The 22797-nt window shown below is 37.0% G+C and overlaps 1 protein-coding gene across 6 annotated transcripts in view; it reads left to right on the top strand.

The window, feature by feature from the left end:
* Nucleotides 1-22797, top strand: part of LOC137244973 (uncharacterized) — an 83828-nt gene that overhangs the window by 44616 nt on the left and 16415 nt on the right. The window lies entirely within an intron of this gene.

The raw sequence follows: 22797 nt of genomic DNA, 5'->3' as shown, positions 1-22797 counted from the left end.
TTAAGCAGGACCAACCAACGGCGAATATTTCTTGGTAATTATTGATGCGCAGTCAAAGTGACCGCAAATAGTTCCGACCAATTCAGTATCCACGCAACGAAAAGTTGATATTCTCAACGAAATTTTCTCACGTTTTGGTATTCCGTCCACCATAGTTTCCGATAATGGAACACAATTCACGAGCGCACCTTTTCAACAATTTCTACTAGAAAACGACATCAAACATATTCGTTCTAGTCCCTATTATCCGATGTCTAACGGACAAGCAAAAAGATGTGCTGGTACATTTAAGCGCGCTCTCAAAAAGGTTGAGGTTGAGAGCACATCGAATAATAATTTACAAGTCTTTTTGCAATGTTATCGCGCCTTGCCAAACAAAAACAACATTAACAACAAATCACCTGCTGAAGTTTTACTGGGCAGAAATATTCGCACCAGCTGGGATCTGCTGAAGCCGAAACCTGTTTGTGATACTCAGTCCGAGTTATTACAACAACAAAACCGTATGAAACAGCAGTTCGACAGAAAGCATGGGACTAAACAAAAGTCATTCTGTAGTAATGACATCGTCTACCCTTCAAAAACGCGAGTACTCTATAAATAATGTAAGGAATACTCCTTTGGGAGTATAGGACTGCTTCAAATATAATCTGTATTCATACAAAAAATGTGCTCCAATTAACATTGCGATGTCCTAGGAGAGGAGTAGGTGATCCCACTCTCGCTTTGTTTGTGAGTATTCCATAGAGTGCATACGTGAGAGTACATTCCAAAGTACTCTCACTGTAGTACTCAATGGAGCACCCACAGAGGAACGTATGCCAAAGTACTAAAGAGGAATTGTGTTGTCGGAAAGAATTATCGGAGTGAATTTTATTTAAAATGAAAGTAAATGAAGAGGGGCAATACAACTTTTATATTTTATACTACGAATATTCTTATGTTATTTAGCATTTGCGTCAATAAGGAAACCAATATTTCTCTATACTATAGTATGTATACATAAAACCAGTGCGCTGTTGCATTTTATCAGAGTTGCCAAAGTAAAATTTTATTATCAGTTATTTGTATGCAATATTTTACTTTTGGCAACTCTGTTCGATCGTCATCGTGTCGTGATCACGGCCGTTAAAAAACGAGCAATGATCGGCTGATGGTGGTCCGCAAACGCATTGCAAAGGAGTATTGTTAGAGTACTCCAACATGAAGAAAATGGAACACGTAATCCAACAATTTTTGCAGGGAACATTGGTTTTTGTAATATAGATAATTTGTGGATACGGCAACAGCTGGATTTTATTTACCCAGCAAACATGAAAAAAATATTTCTCCAGCTTTGGATAATTTTTTTTCCTGGACAAACTTGTAATCGACTCTTCTAGTTCACTTTTAATCTGAATTTAAAAGTTATACTGGTCATAAAATGCCTTAGGTCATATATACAGAATATCGAAGAATATTAGCTTTAGGTCCTAAAAAATAAGTAAAATTTCATACTATCACTCGGAAACTCCACCAATTTTTCACATATTTCCCGTTGGTATAAAGAAGTTGCTGCGTATTGATGCAAGATGCTGCTAAAGGTTTTCCTAGCGTTTTCACTTCTGGGGGGAAAACACTATGGAATACCTATGTTACTAAGAAATGTTAAGCATTGTACAGGGAGCAGTATTTTCTAGGACACCAAAGTTGTAACTCTACCAGAATTGTACACCTCTTTGGGGCTGCTTTTGATCGTTCTTATGCCTTTCAAGAATCTCAATAAACTATTATATCTGACCGATCTGAGGCATAATCGAAACTAACTTATGCAATTTAAAGTTTATAGCAGATAAAGTTGGTGGAGTGACATAAGGTTAATGACCAAAAGGTCAATTGGTCTAATGGCCACTTCAAATTGTTATAGGGTCAATTGATTTAATCTGACCGTATGACTATTTAAAAAATGTCCGTTACCTTATGAACCTTTCAGGAAAAAGACCGTAACGATATACAGGAATTAAGAATCAGCACAAGCAGTCGTTAACATTTTAATACATGGAGGTGCGACACAAAATAACTGATCTTATAATCACTCGAGAAAGAAAGAGGGGTCTTAATGGCGATTTCGTAAAAGCAGGATGGTCTAAATGTCAATATCGTTGACATTGTAACCATTTGATGTTTGACGTAGTGACCGTTTTATATAATCATAACTTCAATTGAATTTGTGGCCATATGAAATGGCCATAATGTCAATTGCCGTTATTGCCGTTGACCTCACGTCATCATCTTATCTCAGCAATCAGTTGTTTGCGTATATATGTTTTAAAGGCTCTGTCAGGTCTGTACACGGTAAATACTTAGAATTATCTCAAAAGCTGAGACTCAGTTAGAAGATCCCGCCATATTTGACCATCCGACAATAAAAACTGGACCTATTTTAAGAGAAAATAAAAGAAAAACTTATAAAAATATCCGTAAAGGCGAAGTAAAAAAGAAAGTCCAGTAAAAATGGGACAACTGATTCAAACCTTTTATGAAGGTTATATGAGGGGTCAGCTGCGACAACAGGAATCAATTAAACAGTGACTAAAGTAATGATCAACTTCTGGATATCGCAGTAAACTGCAAGAGAGGGTTTAATGCGACACGTAAAGTTACTTTTTCGGCGAGAAAATCGCAGATTCATTATGATTGATATTGTTGGTAAGTGTCAGTAATGCCAACTTATTCGAAGCTGTCGCTGCGGTTTACTATGATTTCTCAGTCGCCGTGACAAAATGGGCTGGTTTAACAAAACAAAAGCCTCCAAGGTCAGTTCTCTTTTTTATAGGTATCCCTAGGTATTTTCCCTAAGAAGGAAAAATAAACATATTTATATACATAAACTATTACATTACCGTTTCTTCGAAAGTGCTGCTTTCTCTCCACGCACAAGAACAGAAAATTGCAATTCCAGTTCAGAGTTTCAATTCCAAATAAAAAAATATATAAAAATAAAAGTAAATGTAGGGCGGATAACTTCCGAAGAGATTTTAGGCCAAGCTTCTCTTCCAATTTGCGTCGTGCTCCTATTTTTTTCCTAAAAATTGGCGGGGGACCAACTTGTTTAATGCCGACTCCGAACGGCATCTGCAAGGAAGATCAGTTTTCACTGAGAGCTTTTCATGGCAGAAATATACTCGGAATGCTTTGAAAACACTGCCGAGGGGCGGCCCCGATTAGAAAAAATTTTCTTCTAATTGAAAAAACTTGTTTCTAAAGTTTTTGATGTTGCTTTTTCCGGTGCGGGAACCCAGGATCTTCGGTGTGGTAGGCGGAGCACGCTACCATCACACCACGGCGGCTTACATACTTACATCTAAATACAGGAAACTTCTCATGGGTTGAGTACACACCATAATGTACAAACGTACTTATGTCAAAACTTGTCAATCTTTCTTCACTCAACAACATTGAAGACAAGCGAGACCCGCCTGCTGGTTGTATTATTTAATTTTGTTGTTGATGAGAAAGAAAAAAATTTCCTAAAAATAATTAATGACAGTCGAAAATAAATAAACCCAAAAATTCAAAAGATTTGAGAGAAAAAGTTTTTCGTTTTAATTTAACATCCGACATTTTTAAACTCGTCGCTTTTTGGAATTTAGCGGTAACATCACTTTCGTTGGGCAATAGTGGCAAAGACCTTTCCTAGCTACGAAACCAGCACGCTTGAGTACTCTTAAGATATTTGGGTAAATTTTATAGAGCTTATACTGTTGTAAGACAAATTTTGCCGCATAAACATTTGAAAATGCAAAATCAGCAATATAACAAAGTGCTACAAATAAAAAAATATACATATAAGTAAACACAATTCTTGATTTTTATACTCAGCGTGCTTTGCACACAGAGTATATTAACTTTGATTGGATAACGGTTGTGTGTACAGGTATAAAGGAATCGAGATAGATATAGACTTCCATGTATCAAAATCATCAGTGTCGAAAAAAATTTGATTGAGCCTTGTCCGTCCGTCCGTCCGTCCGTATGTCCGTTAACACAATATCTTAAGTAAATATTGATATATCTTCACCAAATACACGAGCTTATCAGGACCCAGAATAGATTGGTATTGAAAATGAGCGAAATCGGATGATAACCACGCCCACTTTTTATATATATAACATTTTCGAAAACACAAAAAACATGATTATTTAGTAAATAATACACCTATAATCTTGAAATTTGACGTGTGGACTGATATTGAGACTCTTGGGTGGTAAAAATTTGAAACAATTATTTAAAACGGGTGTGGCACCGCCCACTTGTGATAAAATCAATTTTACAAATATTATTAATCATAAATCGAAAATCGTTAAACCTATCGTAACAAAATTCGGCAGAGAGGTTGGCTTTACTATAGGGAATGCTTTGAAGAAAACTAACGAAATCGGTTAAGGACCACGCCCACTTTTATATAAACGATGTTTAAAAGGGTCGTGGACGAATAAAATAAGCCATATCTTTGCAAAAAAGAGCTTTGTATTATTGCTATTTCATTTCCCAAGTGCATTTATAACGATGAATAGGAAAAACTTAAAACGTAAAAAATGGGCGTGGCACCGCCCCTTTTATGACTAAGCAATTTTCTATATTTCGGGAGCCATAACTCGAAGAAAAATTGACATATCGCAACAAATTACCTATTTACTAAATATGTACCTCTAAGGTTCTGCTGGCTATCAAAGCTCGTAGTAAGTCTTACAAAATTTGGAAGCAACATCCCACAAATGAAAACTGGCAATATTATCGTCTGGCCAGAAATCATGCTACACTCATAGTAAGGAATTCTAAAAGACTTTTTTTTCAAACAAAGCTTGACACGAATTTACCAACCAAGAACTTGTGGAAAAATCTCAAATCAATAGGGATTGCATATAAAAATGATTCGAAATACGATTTGGACCTTGACTCCATCAATGACTTCTTTTTACAGTCGAGTAGTTATATAAATAATCAAAATTTCAAACTTGATGAAAATGTGATGTACACACCAGATAATACCAAATTTCAATTTTTCGGAGTTACAGAGGATGATGTCATAAGAAGTCTATTCTCAATAAAGTCCAATGCCGTTGGTGACGACGGTATAAGCCTTAGGTTTGTAAAACTTATTGCAATCAACATTGTTTCAACATTAACACTTATTATTAACTTCTCGATAACGACTTCAATTTTTCCCGATGCTTGGAAAATAGCAAAAGTTATTCCTATTGCTAAAAATCCATCGGCTGTTTTGCCAATGGATTTTCGGCCGATAAGCATATTACCCGCTCTTTCTAAAATCTGGGAAAATTTGGTGGTGGCCCAAATCACTGAACACCTCAATAAGAACAACCTTCTCTCAGAATGGCAGTCTGGTTATTGAGCGAGCCATAGTTGTGCGACGGCTTTACTCAAGGTAACTGAAGACATCCGCCCTGCCTACGATAGGGGTGATTTGACTGTCATGTCACTTTTAGGTTTTTCGAAAGCCTTTGACACAGTAGATCATTCCATTCTCTTAATGAAATTACGACACCACTTTGGATTCTCTTCTAGTGCTTCAAGATTGCTCGAAAACTATCTTACAAATCGTTGGCAGAAGGTAGTAGTTAAAAGTGGTTGCTCAGAGACGAAGTGCCTGTGCTCGGGGGTACCTCAGGGATCTATACTTGGACCAATTTTGTTCAGTATGTTCATTAACGATATTACTCATTGCTATAAAAGTGTTTCAATACATCTATATGCTGATGATGCACAAATATATTTATCTCGCACTATTGGCTTATCTGAAGATTTGGTTTGTAGGATGAACGAGGATCTCGGAAATATCTCTTCGTGGTCGAGTGATAATAATTTAAATTTAAATGCGTCTAAAACAAAAGCTATTTGCATTTCGCACTCTCCGCAACTAGTAGAGAATTTGCCAACGGTTATACTACAGGATATTACCATTAAGTATGAGTCGGTCGTTAGTAGTTTAGGGTTCAAACTAAATTCCAATTTTAACTGTGTTGATCATATTAACTACGTTTAATCAAAAATTTATTTTGTGTTAAGGAAATTGTGGTACACAGCTGCTTTCATTCCTCCAAATGTCAAATTAATTTAGGCAGATCACTAATAGTTCCTTTCATTTCGTTTGGAGGATTAGTGTTTGGTGATATAGACTGCAAGTCTAGAAATAAGCTACAACTTGCATTGAACAATTATGCAAGATATGTATATCTACTTGAAGCGTAAATTTGACCACATATCAGAGTTTTCGTTTAGAATACTTGATTGCAGTCTTACTACCTTCCTAAACTATCGCAATCTAATTTTCCTGAACAAATTAATTTATAAAAAACAACCAGAATACCTATTCCGAAATTTATGTTTTGCTAGATCTGACAGAACCTGTAACCTCATCGTTCCACGCCATAAATATCTCTCATCATCAAGGACGTTCTTTGTCAGTACTATCAAAGTATGGAAGTCATTACCTAATTTTATTAAAAATGAGCCCAATGCATCGCGCTTTAAATTGGCTTTGTCTGAATTTTTTGATATACGAAAAACACTATTCTAGCTATTTTCTTGAATCTACATTGTCTATTTCTGTTATTTCTTTTATATTAATATAAATATTGTTATACTCATATTATTATATTGTACACATATCCAAATATCGATATGCTTTAAGAGACAATAGTCTCACTTTTACAAATGTTTTAAATAAATTGAATTGAATTGAATTGAATTGAATTGTGTACACATATTTTCCTTATAGCAGAAAATATTTCTAGTAAAAATTGACGGGATCGGTTAAAGATCACGGCAACTTAGATATAAAACAAGTTTAAAAGGGTCGTAGACTAGAATAATAAGCTGTAACGTACCAAAAATAGTTTTGAATTAATGATATTTCACTTATTAAGTTTTATTGTAAAAGGAAATGGGTAGACATTTTTTAAAAACGGGCGGTGCCACGTGTTATGTAGAAAAGTAATTTATCTGAAATGAAATGTACAATTGAAGCTCACGCTGAGTATATAATGTTCGGTTACACCCGAACTTAAACATTTTTACTTGTTAATTATACAAAGAATTATTTCGATCAAACTTAACTTATGCCATCTCCCATTTGTGACTTCTTTGCTTTTTGTTTACATGCCGTATGTAAAATAAATAACAATCAAATCAACAGCAGGTTTTCTCACTATAAATAATACAACCAAAAACACTTAAAACAAATGGCAAAGTAAAAACGAGAAAATCCCACAAAAATTAAAAACGTATTTAGATAAATAAAATCACACAGAAAATCGCTTCAAATATATGTATACACATATACATATGTACATTAGGGTGGTTCTTTTACTGGTGCAAACATTTTTTTTTTTTTTTTGCCAGGGCACCATCTCAATTCGCTCTTTATCCTGAGAAACTATATCGGTATTTTTCTAAATTTTTTTAAGAATATTTATAGGTCGCTATCGAGAATTGAATATTGTATGGCGCATGGTCTTTTTACAGTACTAATTACTTTTTTACCTTTTCTAGTAACTTACAATGATTTTTTCGTTTCAAAATAACTCAGATAAGCTTTAAGGTTATAGGCAGACCTTTTGGAAAACCTACATTATAAAATTTAATTTCGGTTTTTTCCTGTCTTATCTTATAACCTTAAAGGAGCAATTCTTGTATATGTATTTGTATGTTTGTATAGCCGAACGATCTCAGGAACGGCTCAACCGATTTAAATGAAATTTGGCACAGAGATAATGTATCAAATTCTAAGACTTCCTACCTAGGTGTTGCCACTCAGAGTGTTTCACAAGGTTGCCACATATTCGAAATTAAAAAAAATTGCATGGGATATGCCGATATGGGTGTCAAACGAAAGGTATTTCACTTCGCATTACAATAGGTACATTTTTGAGTGGGGTTACCATTCAAGGTGGGGTAGTTAGACGAAATAGTACCCTACTTACTCATATTCTTTTAAAGCTTTAAAGGAAAACATTCAAGTTAAAAATCTTCGTAAAAAAATCTTACACATGATTTGACTTAATTTTCTTAATTTCACACACGCTAATAAAATAGCACCGTGGCAAATTCTAGCAAAATATATTTAAATGTATATTTTTGGCAAATATGAAATGAATAATTGTAATTTCTCACAGATTACTATTAGAAAGATTTCTCACCATAGCAAAAAGATATCTCACCATGGTAATTTGCTACCGTTGAACACTAGAGGCATATGTTCAATTTGAAAACGACATCTAACCATTTAACTGCTTACCAACAGATGGCGCTTAAGGTAGTCAGTTGACATTTAATTAAACTAACTGATAGTTGTCATTCGTGAAATTTACAAGTTTTTGGAATGTAATAAAATTGTGAGACTTTCATAGTGTATAACTAAAAAAATGTAGAGGAAAGTATGTTATGCGGCATACTCCAAGATTGCCGCCCAGGTACTCATTTATTATTACCATGGTTTTTCTAAAAGCGACCTCTAAAAAACTTACAAAAAAATTAATGCAGGCCATCAATATTTTTCAGTAAATAATGATTTTACGGCGTATCCCGCCCCGTTCATTTTATAACCCTTTCACGTCTAGGGGCAACATTTTTCCCAAGAATAAATTGGTGGATTTCGGTACAGTATTTTATGGTAACACTTTTTTTGTGAATGAACATCAATAAAGAACGGGTATTCCCCGCTAATGTTTTAAGCGCACCGTCATCACTACGATTATGGCCAGTCAAAAACGTGAATAAAGTCAACGAATTTTCGAAGAGTGTGCTCCGTACAATTTATCGCAATTTAATCGTTTTTTTTTGTACTTGAGATTGTATTTAATCTCTATTGTTTTGTTAATTGGTAAGTATAGAACTAAGATCTAGTCAAATTTATCTTATTATTCGTGCAAAAGCATATTAAACTGTAAAATTTTCGTTAGGGAAATATTTTTCCCTGTAGACCACAAGTGGAATATTTGAATTCAATTTTGCTGATCATAAATTCGTGTTTATTAATTCGTTCGCACTAATTATAGCTGAAATATGTGCAAAAAAGGTCAGAGAATTTCAACTTAAAGAAAATGAGATTACGGAAATACTAATGGCTGACAATAGCGATGGAGAAAATGAGTTGGTATTAGATGAAGAAGACGAAGCATTTATTGGTCAGGATGTTGACGACGGTGTTGATATAGTTGAAATTGCAAATGCTAACGAAGAGCAGCAGGGAGGTAGCTCAGAAGAAACTACAATGACGACTTCTGAATGCCACGTTCCCATTTTCCGATGGAGAAAGAACTTATATGTGCCCAGTACCTTTGAAGAAAGCGATTATGAGTTCGGTCGCATAAATGTATTTCCTGATATACAGCAAAATGTAACTCCGTTTGATATTTTTATGGAAATTACACAGTTAGATTCGTTAGTTGACAAAATACTGGTTGCAGATATGCCGAGCAAGGGGGAAGGGTATTCAGTACTGATGGTTCAGATATGAAGGCTTTTTTAGGTATGAACTTCGTCATGAGCTACCACGTGTTACCGACGTTTAGAAGTTATTGGTCCACTGACGAAGACATGGGGGTTCCTTTTATAGCTAATGTTATGCCAAAAACAAGGTTTGAACAAATACACCAAAACTTGCATTTCAGTAACAATGATATTCAGTCGCAGTTTAGTGATAGCGTGTATAAAGTTAGACTTATAATCGAACATTTTAATGATTGCTTTCAAAAGGCCATTAATAATTCAAAGCAACAATCAATAGAGGAGCTTATGATTAAGTTCAAAGGCCATAACGTGATGAGGCAATACGTAAAAAACAAACCCATAAAATGTGGTGTAGGACTAAGGCGACCACCGGCTATCTCTTCGAATTCGATCTATATACGGGCAGGAAAACAAATATCGAAGTAGGGTTGGGAGAATCCGTTATTTTGAAGTTATCACAGCAGCTAAATGGTCTTGGTTGTGAAGTATATTTTGACAATTTTTTCAATTCTCTTGACTTGCAATATAAATTAAAACAAAGGAACATAAGAGCTTGTGGCACTTTGAGAGTAAACAGGAAAAACGTACCAAAAACTTTGCCATTGGACAAAAATATGATGATAGGAGAAATATATTCTGAAAGCTTTCAGAGAATATCGTTTATCAAATGGATGGACACAAAATCCTTACATATGTTGTCAAATTTTATTTCACTGGTCGAAACAAGTGAGGTAAAGAGGAGGAAGGCCGGATCGGCAGAAAGCATTAGTGTTACCTGCCCAGAGATGGTTATGCGGTACAATAAATATATGGGCGGCGTTGATTTGATGGACCATAGAAATGTTTGTTATGAGGTCGACCGCAAAGCAAAAATTAAATATTATTTGCGTTTATTTTTCGATATTATGGACATAGTTCTGAACAACTCATATAAAATTTACGCAAAGTTTCATTCAGGAAACCGCTGTGAAGGTTCGCTTTTGACCAGCTTAGAATTTCGGCAAAACATTGCTCGGAGCCTTATAAATCTATTTACTTGTAGACAGCGCTCAAGACCAACGGCAGTAACCAAAGAAAAAACCAGGCTGGGTGTAAAACGGAATTTACCACAACACAATATGCAAAAAACAGAAAATATGGAGAGATGTGCAAATTGCGCTAAAAAAAGAATTGAAAACCGAACACATAATATATGTGTTATGTGCAACATACACCTCTGCTTTACCACCAAAAGAAACTGCTTTGCCGAATATCACACATGAATTATGTATGAACTCAAATTTTTGTATTTTTAGGAATTTTTTTCGACTATTGAATAAATAATCACAAAAGAAAATGAAGTTGCTTTATTAAATTTGTATTACCATTCACGCCCATAGGGAAATATATTTCCCATTGAATTCCAAAAAAACTAAGTACTGTATTTTAACTTTTTATTATTTATTATCAGTTTTGCCTCCATATTAACTAAATAAAGCAGTTATATAACAAACTTTACTTTTGGTTTCCTTATGGTCCTGTAAGGGATAAAAGTCGAAAAATAAAGACCACCCTAATGTACATATGTATATATTAAAATCATATAAAAAGATCACACTTACAAAAAAAAAAAACATTAACAGAAGCGAAACAGTTCTTAACAAGTGGCAAGTGGCTAAGCATTAAGTGCCCCAGCAAAGAAAGACACGTTGCAATTGTGTACATACATTAGAGGGGGCCAAAGCGCAAAAGACCGCCCTCTAAATTTTAAGGTCAAATTGAAAGGGTCCCGAAACCATTTTTATGTGTTTTTTTTTTTTTTTTGTTTTTTTGCTTTGATTTATTTCGGCTTGAAGGGGCTTTGATTTGTCTTATCATAAGGACTGTGCCCGGAAAAAAATGTATTAAATCGGTTGAGGACCGGTCGTTTATATAAAAGGTTTTAAAAAGAATCTTAGACTAATAAAATGGGCAATATCTTTGAGAAACATTACTGTAAATCAAGGCTTTTTTACTTCAGACGTCTTTTTATTTATTATTTATTATTATTAGGCCTGGACCTTTGTGTAGATCTATTGTGCATGACCTGTTAGCCCAATTTTGTATGTGGAGGCTTTTACTGTATCTAAGTACCTCTTCGTGCTTTTTACTCCATAGGGATTAAGAGTCACACCACCTAGATGGGAGAGTCTCTACCTTGCCAGAGCGACGCATTCACAGAGAACGTGAACCGGCGTTTCATCGTCCAGCTCACAGAAACGAAAAATTTGAGTTTCGGATAGATTTAACTTACTTAGGTGATATCGTAGACCACAGTGTCCGGTATAGTACCCAGTGAGGGTTCGTAGGTTCTCCCTGCTTAGATTAATGACTTTGGCTGATAGTTTCGTTGCGGGAAGTATAAACAGTTTGGCCTGTCGTTGCCCTAGGCAGTCAATCCAGTGACGCTTGAAATGTTTTGTTTCCCAGTTACTTATGGAACCACAGCTCGAGAATAAATGAATGATCGTTACGAAAAACATATATCACTTTTCCGGTTAAAATTAACAAAATTGGCTCAGACCCACTTTTATATTGTAGCGAAATTTAAGAAGGTCTTGTTAATGCTGCGCCTTTTTTTCGTTCGAGTCACAGAACTGTAGAATAAATACACTCAAATGTTCTGTGTATAACATTCTCTTTAATAACAGCTATGGTAGTAGATCTTCACAATTTAACTTCACTTATAGCGTGTTTACATCAAACTGTGAAAGCGATGCAGGCTTTCCAGTTGAGTTTGCAATCAATTGTTAGTCCCAGATACCTGGTACTACTAGATAGGGTTAATTTCGGACCGTTAAACTGGCACTTAAAATTTATGTGGTTTGTAGTTCCTCATCCCTCCTCCATATCCTTGTTCCCACCCCCACTTTGAGGTGTGCCTCAAACATATCTTATTATTAATTTTCGCTCCCTCTAGCTCAGCTGATATCTTGCAATTAAAAAGAAGAGACGAGATTTAATTCGTTATTAGTTCCTTCACCCCTGCCCTTCAAGGGCTGTTTCAATCGCGCCGGCTTTCAAGTTGTTGAAAGCGTCTTCTGCATTAACAAACGGAGGCAGAATAAATTGTGATTTCTTCACTAATTGCACCACCTGTTGTTGCTGTTGTTATTTTTGTTGTTGTTGTAGCGATAAGGTTTCTCCCCGAAGGCTTTGAGGAGTGTTATAGATGTGATGGTCCTTTACCCGATACAGATCCGGTACGCTCCGGTAATACAGCACCATTAAGGTGCTAGCCCGCCCATCTCGGGAACGATTTATATAGCCACATTAAACCTTCAGGCCATCCCTCCCTCCCCACTCCCAAATTCCATGAGGAGCTTGGGGCCGCCAGAGCTTCGTCTGAAATTGAAACAGGATTCGCCACGGATAGATGAGGTTGACAATTGGGTTTGGAGAAGCTATATATTGCGCTGGCAACCTAAAAGGGTTGCGCTACACAGCCCCTTGAATCTGGTATTTTAGTCGCCTCTTACGACAGGCATACCTACCGCGGGCATATTCTGACCCCCTAACCCGCTGGGGTAGTTGCACCACCTCATGTAGCACTATCTCTGCGGATTTCACCCACAGGTCAAATGTAATGTGGAAAGCGGAGTCACGTCAAGAAGTTCACTTAAGTGGATATCAACTAGTCCCTCGAGTGTTTTAGCACGAAAAATTTCTGATTTATTAGCCTGAAATCTTTGTTCAGCTTGTGTCCCCTTATTCCCCGACTCTGGGATGTATGACTATCCAATAAAATATGAATCCATAAAAAAATGAAAAACGTATCAAAACGCAAAAGCATAATGAAAAAGTATGTGCAGGCGTGGGTGTGATTAACAAATATATATGATGAAGTAAATGCTTTTGGGGAATAATTGTTGACGGCAGATGTTTTCAGTTCTATAGGAAATATTTTTCGTTCATCATTTAGTCATAAGAGGTTTGCTCGGTTGACAAAATTTTTGTAACTTGCAGCCATCTGGCTCCCAAATCGCATTGACATGCATTAACTGTGTTGTTTCTTTACAAATTTATGAAAATATTAGTAGTAGGACTTGTTTCAAAAGAGCCCTTTCTTTTTAATTACATATGTTATAGAACTCTCTATCTCAGAATAATTTTCAAAAACGCCGTATATCGTTTCAAATTTATTGATTTTATATAGAGCATTTTTGAAACAAATTCTGAGATAGAGCGTTGTTTGAATAAAACTCTGAAGTACGGTGTTCTTCAAACAAATTCTAAAATAATGACAAAAGCAATATAACTTATTATCATTTTACGAAATATTGAGTAAAAATTAATCACTTTCCCGAAACCTGTTTGCATTTGCAAATTTATTATCACCACTATTTTACTACTTAAGATACTTTTCTACTACATTTTTCGCAGCAGATGAAGCGGCTCTGGGAGTGTTCGAGAGAAAAGTTCTTCGAAAGATTTATGGACCTCTACGCGTTGGCGATGGCGAGTACCGAAGAAGATTTAATGATGAGCTGTACGAGCTATACGCAGACATCCACATAGTCCAGCGAATTAAAAAGCAGCGGCTGCGCTGGCTAGGCTATGTTATGCGAATGAAAGATGATGCTCCGGCCAAGAAAGTGTTTCTATCGGAATCCGCCTATAGAAGCAGAGATAGAGGGCGGCCCCCACTCCGATGGAAGGACCAGGTAGAAAACGATTTAAACTCTCTTGGTGTGACCAATTGGCGCCGGTTGGCGGAGCGAAGGGGCGACTGGCGCGCCTTTTTGGACGGCCATAACCATTTAGACGGTTAAGCGCCAATTAAGTAAGTAAGGATTGAATTATGCGCCGCTTATCTAGTTTCGTAAATGCAACTCGTCCGGATTTTTTAATTTTGGAGTATCAAGAAGTTTTTCTTACAGGTGCGTTTAACGCAATCTTATGCATGCCAGTAACATCGACACAATCACGCAAGATGTTTCGTTTGTTAATATAAAAGAACTTCAGACTAAGCAGCTGAAACTTTTTTTCGGCTTATCCATTCACATAAATTTTCCGGAAGCACTGTCATAAATATTCTCCCTATCAGAGGTCTGCTTTGAGTACTAATAAAATTAGTGCACTTAGTTATGAGCCAAAAAAAAATTGTGTCTAAATGTGTACTTAGTCAAGTACAGACAAATACTATGAGTGATTAGCACATAAAATAGAAAATACACACGAGTGCCTCGTAACATATATGCCGGGGTGGGCGTGAGCTTAGCACCTGCTAAGCGGCCATATATGTATACGATAAGCGAGAGCACAACGGCCACTTCGTCAAAACCATGCCGGAACGATACAAGGTGGCAGCATGGTGACATACCTACATAAATAAATAAGAATTCCATGTATTTTGTTTCTGTAAATTCGATGGACAAATGTCAAAATTGTACTGCGCCGGAAGTTGACGTATCAAATCAAATAAAAAAAGGTTATAATCAGCTGTTCGATGCGGCCACCTTGTATCGTTCTGCCATGGTCAAAATCAACGACAGCTCTTTTAGTTTGATTTCGATGGTCCAACAGTAAAGAAGTGTCGCACGCGCGCTTAAAACAGAGCACCAAAGAATGCGTGTGACACGTGCTCACCGTTCAAGCATTGAAATCAAACTAAATAAATAATTGATTTTGCTTTCGTGCTCGCTACGCGTTCGTGTTTACTAGCGCATTCTCAATTTGGTAACTGTGTAAATGTAGTGGTGCCCACCGCTGCACATATGTCTACATATATGACATTGTTGAGTATAAACTGACTTCATAGTCAATTTAACTCAGTAGCACGTTGATTTCGTGTTTAATACACTGTATACTTCGTTTATCATCGTTTTTACTTTGGCGCTGTATTCAGTTTAGTTTCGTGTACACGTTGTGTTGCTAGCGTCAGAAGACTGATATGACTTTATTCATTTTATTGCACTGTTAGTCTTACTTATTCCAATTAGTGTTTTCGTATAACACAGTTGACTTTCTTGCTCATAAGACAATTGAGTACTGAACTGCTTCGTGGTTTATGAGCGGCTATTCATTTTACGAAGCATGACTATGTAAATGTGTTTTAGTGGATATAAGTGCTTGATATTCTTTGTTTGTGTACGCACTAATACTAATTTTTTGGTTAGTCCACTAATAGCCTTAAAACATGAATAATTGCAGCTCACTGCTCCCTATACAACAAAAAAAATACTTGCAAACATATTTTGTCTCATATTATTTTGTTAAAATGCAGTTTTTAATTGTGAAAAATGGCAGAAAAGTACCAACGAGTAGGAAAAATAATTTTACTTGCAAAGTGTGAAAGCACTCACAGCCGAAGCAATTCTTCTTCTTATGCTTTGCTTGCAACAAAAGTTTGAAGTTGACTACTTTTTCATGTCAGATGACGCTAGTGTCGCTTGTTCTGCCGTTCTCCATATAAAATACATGCAATCTACTCATCATGCATAAGATTGCGTTAAAAGCAGCTATATGAAAACTTCTTATGTGATGGGGCTTTAAAGAACAAACCAGTAGAAGTTGAATCATGTTCGTCGTTAGAAATTGCCAAGTAATTTCAATATTTTGTTGCAATTTAACTTAAAGTACATACAAATCTGCTCGTGATGTTTTTCGAAAGTAATCTTTTTTGCCAATAACGAGTGATTTATGTGCGATTAGTGCTTGCAGGAATTTACTTTCCAATATTAGATACAATTCAGGCCAACTCAATCTCTGACTGCTGACTCTTCTTTAATCTAAACATATATTATTTATATAAGATGTATTCGCCTACCGAAAATTTGTTTACTTAAATGTGATTTAACGGCATATACCGAAACATGTGCTGAAATAAATAAGTACACAAAAATATGCAGCTAAAAATTCCAACAACAATACCACTTCAATAATATAATACAAAATGTCACTAAATATTTGGGCCAACAAAAATGGATGGCGGCAAAAAACAGGCCATAATTTTTATAAATTAGTAAATAATTAAGTCAAAAGCAGTCTTGACAAGTTGGCACCTCCATTTAAGTGTAAACATACATAAAATACCTTACACACGATTTTTCGTACACACATATATCGCCCAATTCGAGAACCACTAGTGTATGAATATTTAAAGCAAAAAATGCTTCATTTTGACACAAATTACACATTTTTAACCCTATGCTATGTTACAAGCCGCTTGTGACGAATTGATACCACATCTACACGGCATCTTCTAAAGATGCCTACAAGATGGGTTTGTACCCGAAGCCTGGAGAAATGTACGGGTGGTTTTCATTCCTAAAGCAGGAAAACACTTAACCACTCGGAAGCCAAAGATTATAGACCAATAAGCCTCTCCTGCCTTTATGCTTAGAACACTGGAGAGACTTATCGATCTACATATTAGAAGCAGTGCCAATCTCTGGCAGATGGATGCGGCTCAGCACGCATACCAAAAAGGCAAATCAGTTGAAAGTGTCCTCCGTGAGACAGTCAGTTCCATCGAGAACTCACTGAACTGCAAGGAGTACACGTTAGAAGCTTTCCTCGGCATTGAGGGCGCTTTCAACAACGTGCAGACGGAGGTCATCTGCAAGGCTCTTACACGGTATGGAACCCAAAGCTCTAAAGTTGCATGGATCGATTCTATGCATAGGTGTATAGTTGTCAACGCGACTTTAGGGATTGGTTCTATTGGCAAAATGACCACCAGAGGCACCCTCCAAGGTGGGGTGCTATCGCCTCTTTTCTGGATACTGGTGGTCAACGCAATTCTTGGAATTTGTAGGAGAAAAGGAAGAAAGGTAGTTGCGTACGCCGATGACTTAGTGATTCTGATCACAGGAAAATTCTTGCCAACTATCAGCGAACACATGGAATCGGCACTTTGCGACATTTCGCGATGGGCAGGGCAAAATGGGCTGGGGGTAAACCCAACAAAAACCGAACTTGTTCACGACAAAGACAAAGATAGCCTCCTTTAACTTATCTTGGAATTATACTCGATTCCAATTAAGCTGGAGAAGGAACGTTCAGATGAGATCAAAGAAAGCTCTACCAGCATACTACGCCTGCAAAAGGGCTTTTGGGCGGAACTGGGGACTGGTACAACATGTCATTCATGGCATGTACAGCACAGTCATTTGACCGATACTAACATATGGAGCTCTGGTCTGGTGGAAGGCGCTAGACAAAAAGAGTAATCAACAGAGGATCGGGAAGATACAAAGGCTGTCATGCCTGGCAATGTCAGGCGCCATTAGCAGCGCACCTCAGGAAGCACTAATTTTAATCTTTCACTTGACGCCTCTACAAGTCTTCGTGCAAGGATTAGCCGCTAGAGGAGCTCTACGAGAATCCAGCATGTGGAAAACAGCTAAGCACGGACACGCGACGATTCTGGACGAAAGGGGCAATTAAACGGAATAATAACCGACCTAACATCCAAAACAGACCACATCACGGGGGTTTTGGACTTCCAGATTCAGAATATACGATTTCCTTCAAGGGAGGAATGGGAAGTAGGCCTAGACCACGGCAGGGGCATCACAATATACACCGACGGCGCGAAAATGGAAAAGGGAACTGGAGCTGGGATGTACTCAACACATCTATGCAGTGTATTCAAAGCCGAGATCTATGCTATAGAGAGAGCGTCAAAGCTGCTCCAAGATAGTGCGGTCTCCAACACCGACGTAACAATCTTTGTTGACAGCCAAGCCGCCTTAAAGGCATTAGAGTCCAACATGATAAAATCGGACATCGTGCGGAGGTGTAGAGCCTCTCAGGCCTCTATAAGTCACCTCAATGTCTCCCTTTGCTGGCTCCCTGGGCACAGCGGTATTGAAGGGAATGAACTCGCGGATGAGATGGCTAGGAAAGGTTCCGACTTAGACATAAGTGGGTGGACAGCTCCGTCCCACCGCCGCTGAGTTATCTCCTAGGGAGAATCGACGAATATGAGAACAGGGCAACGGACTTGCTGTGGACCAATAGGGTTGACTGCGAAGTCTCAAGGTCCTTATGGCCATGCTTGGATAGGAAAGGCACCAGCTTCCTTCTCAAACTGAACAAATCTGCGGTGAGGGTACTTACGGGTGTCATTGTGCTATCGCATCAATACTCCGACAGTGGCGAATACCAACAAGCTCCCTCTGCAGAAGCTGTCAGGATGAGGAGGAAGAGGAGTCGATGTACCACTTTCTCTCACGCTTCTTCGACAGCCTGGCAGAGGTTGGGAAGTTGGACGTCTCGCTTTTTCTTGGGTTCATCAGGGAAAGCAAGTGGTTCGCTGAGGACCACTAGGAGGAAATGGGGCTAAACGAATTTGCCGCAACCCTGTACTTACTGAGGGCACTCACAATGGACAAAAATGTCTCCTAGAGGAAATGTGGGTAACACTCACGCACGACCTCTTAACCTAACCTAACCTTGACACAAATTTCACATTTTTAACCAGAGTTCGGCCGACGAGTCACCCGGGTGAGTTTTTCAAATTCTCCCCTCAAAAAAACACATTTTTAATAAATTTTTTAACTCATTTTCCGTAACATCGTAACTTAATGAATTTTAATAGAAAAAATACAAAATAAGGTTTTATAATTTTATTCATTGACAACTGTAACGGATTGAACACTTTTTTCTTCTGTCAGTCACCGGGGTGGTTGCGTCGGCCAACAAAAGGTGTGAAAATCGTCGGCCGAACTAGGGTTAAGCACACCTTTGCACGCCCACGCACTCGTACTCAGCAATGGCACACATGTTTGTGTTTAAATGAGCACAATTCAACGTATAAGTGTTTTTAAGTGACAATAGTGAAATTTGTCAAAGTGATTAATTTTAGACTAATAAATTTATGTTTGGAGAAATTCGGTACTTTAAAATAAATAAAAATTTTATGACTAAACGAAATATCTTTGCAAGGACCCGGATTTAATTACAATAGGTTTTCTCGGCAGACACAAGTTTTGACAATAGCAGCCTCCCAAATCGAACTGACAACCATTAAATGTATTGTTTCTTTGCAAATTTTTGAAAAAAGTTAGCAGTCGAAATAGAAATTTTCAATTGCCAGCACAGCTTTGTTTACTATATAGTTGTGTTTTTTTACATCTACATACATATACGCTTAAGCTTTATAATATTGTAACGATTTTAGTGCAATTCTGCTTATTTCCAACCTTCTGCTAAGTTCGAATCACTAAACTGTTGAATAAATAACTCCACTATTCAATAATGCAAAATAGCCTTTATTAAAGTACTTCACAATAACACTACTATTGCTCCCCAGATAGCGTCTTAAATCAAACTGATTGTCGCGCCTCTACTGTTGCGACCTTTTATACTCTGTGATTTCTCGTTTGCATACTTCTAGGCTCTTCCAGAATTTACTTAGATACTGATATATAATTATAACTACAGATGCATGTGTATAGCTTCTCATATGCGGGTGTATTTGTGAGCGACACTTCCACAATTATAATTACATACTTTTGGGAGCATCTCAGATAAGATATCTGCATGTGTTTGTGCGTCTCTTCTCCGCTGCGTGTACTTTCATATGTGTAGACATAATTATTGATCTATTGATGTGCATACAAGTCACTGCTTAGCATCGGCTTAGAGATGATAGTATCCCTTAGTGTTGCTAATATTCGTCACAATATAATATTTATATTATATATATATTATGGACTGATAAGCGTTAAACTTTACACTTCTGAAATTGCTGCGCAGAAAATCAGTACTCCTAAATTTCAATACGCATTGTACTCAGATGCAACTTGAAATATGTGTCTATGTTTCAGCTCTCACTACCTCTATGTATTACCTCTACAAATGGTGTGTGTCCACTTTCACCGCAACCGATTCAGCTATAGGTTATACACTAAGGCCAACAGAGGTGTGTGTCTCCGCTTTTTGGTACAACATGTTCTGTAGCTAGTTATTTAACCACTGCGGCTAAATGGATTTCCTAAACATCTAAGTGAGGATAAGCGTTTTTTTACCCGCAAACCTAGCCGTATATACGTGTAAAAAAAAACTCGGCTTATATGTAGTTTGGCAGCTTAAATTAAGGTTATGTAGCGAATTGAGTGGAAGGCAATAAATGAAGGCAGTAAAATGGAGTGGAATGAAGAAGAAAATGTCTCTTAACTACTGCAAATAAGGTGTCCCAAATGCTACATATGTATTGCAAAATTAAAAAAAAGTTCATGTCTGTTTAATACCTAACTTCAATTTTGTTGCCGTTGTTGTTGTATTAACAGTGCTTCGCCCCATTCAATGGGCACGATCACTCACAAATTGTCATCAAAATCCTCTAACGGGAGTTCAAGGAAACTGGCTGTTTCAACAGGGGCGGACCATAGGGAGATAGGTGTTAGTGGCGTAGGTTCCACATTACAATTGAAAAGATGGTTGGTGTCATGTGGGGACACATCACATGCAGGACATACATTACGTATGTCGGAGTCCATTCTGGACAAGTAAGAGTTTAACCTGTTACAGTATACAGAACGAAGTTGGACTAGGGTGACTCGTGTTTCCCCTTGGTAGTGTGCTTTCTTCTTCTGCAAGGGTGGGATATTGTATATTAATAACGGGGTTCACGGGGCGCGTCCTGACAAAGGCGTTTACCGATTCTGTGTGGATTTGGCTAAGAGCCTGCTTATGCTTGCCTGGATCAACAAAATTCTCTAAAAGGTTTTCGTAATATGGACATAAGTAATAGCTTTGTTCCAATGAAACCTGATCCAGGGGCTAGATCCTCTAATTGTGAGTTTTAAAGTGTGCACTGGAAATTATGTAAACTTTAAAATTCTGATACTGCAAAGGAAAGCTGTGAACAACAAAACTCACTGATAAGGACTTCGTAAGTTTTCTTGACAGCCAGTGTAGACTATTGTGTCATCAAAAATTCACACGCACTGTTGCAGAAAGATTTTTTTACTGACTTATTTTGTTTTGTTGATTTTGTCAAATTTGGTTTCGAGATAAACCGGTTTCGGCATTGTCCCATCATCAGTGTCGATTTTCATTCTGATCTGTAGTTTTCGTTTGTCTTGTATTTATAGTTCGTAGTTACATGAGCTGATATTGTCAAAATTTATGCTTGTGTATATTTATGTGTATGTACTATGTGTTCATTCAGAACCGAGGGTGTTTTTTACTGATTGATTTGTGTGGATGACTGAGGTAAAAGTCAGTAATTATTGTCGTTTGACCTTCTTTGGAAGTTTGTTGCTTTGGTGCGTTTAATGTTTTGTGTTTATTTGTTGTTGTCTGTTTGTCTGTTGTACCTGTGTGATTTCTTTGTTTCTTGTAAACCAAATTTGACAAGGGATGACGGAAACCCGTTCCAATATACATCAAAGATTGTTTTGTTTTCGTGGCGTTTGATAAATATTTTCTTACTGACAGATGATTATCACATTCAGCGCTCATTTAGCAAAGCAGTGTGCACATTTTGTGTGCAAGTGAGTTTTCAATCAGTGTAAATTTTTCACTTTTTCACAGTTAGACAATCCAATCCCAGCTACCGATAAATAAAATACAGATAACATTATTGATTTAATAGTGAACAGCGGAAGTACTGCTTATAAAAACAATGCTATTCCACACAATTTAGATTAAAAAGCATATAGAATTAGTATGTACCTGAATGGTGAATATAGGAATAGCAACAAAAAGGCAACACTTAGAGACCAATTGCAAAGCGAGCAGCGGGACATTCATATGGTTAAGTGGATAAACGCATCTGCCTTTACACTAGTATAAAGTATGAATGTTGGAGATTTCGAGTTCAATACTCAGCTCCTGAGAAGCTAGCTGATGAAGAAGTAAAATTCAAAAACATGCTCTAGTAACCATTGCCGTTTGTAAACTTTGTAATTATACCCAGCTGTACTTGTACACAGGGTATTATAACTTTGATTGGATAACGGTTGGTTCTACAGGTATAAAGGAATCGAGGTAGATATAGACTTCAATATATCAAAATCATCAGTATCGAAAAAAATATTTGATTGAGCCATCCATCTCCGTCCGTCCGTCCGTCTGTTCGTTAACACGATAACTTGAGTAAGTATTGATATATCTTCACCGAATTTGGTACATGAGCTTATCTGGACCCAGAATAGATTGGTATTGAAAATGAGCGAAATCGGATGATAAACACGCCCACTTTTTATATATATATAACATTTTGGAAAACACAAAAAAACTTATTATTTAGTAAATAATACAGCTAGAATGTTGAATGTCAAATAAATAACTCCAATATTCAGTATAGCA

This window comes from Eurosta solidaginis, chromosome 3 (assembly GCF_040869045.1).
Source record: "Eurosta solidaginis isolate ZX-2024a chromosome 3, ASM4086904v1, whole genome shotgun sequence".
NCBI classification, from domain to species: domain Eukaryota; kingdom Metazoa; phylum Arthropoda; class Insecta; order Diptera; family Tephritidae; genus Eurosta; species Eurosta solidaginis.
Note: the sequence above shows the minus strand (reverse complement) of the source record. Positions and strands in the feature narration are given on the sequence as shown.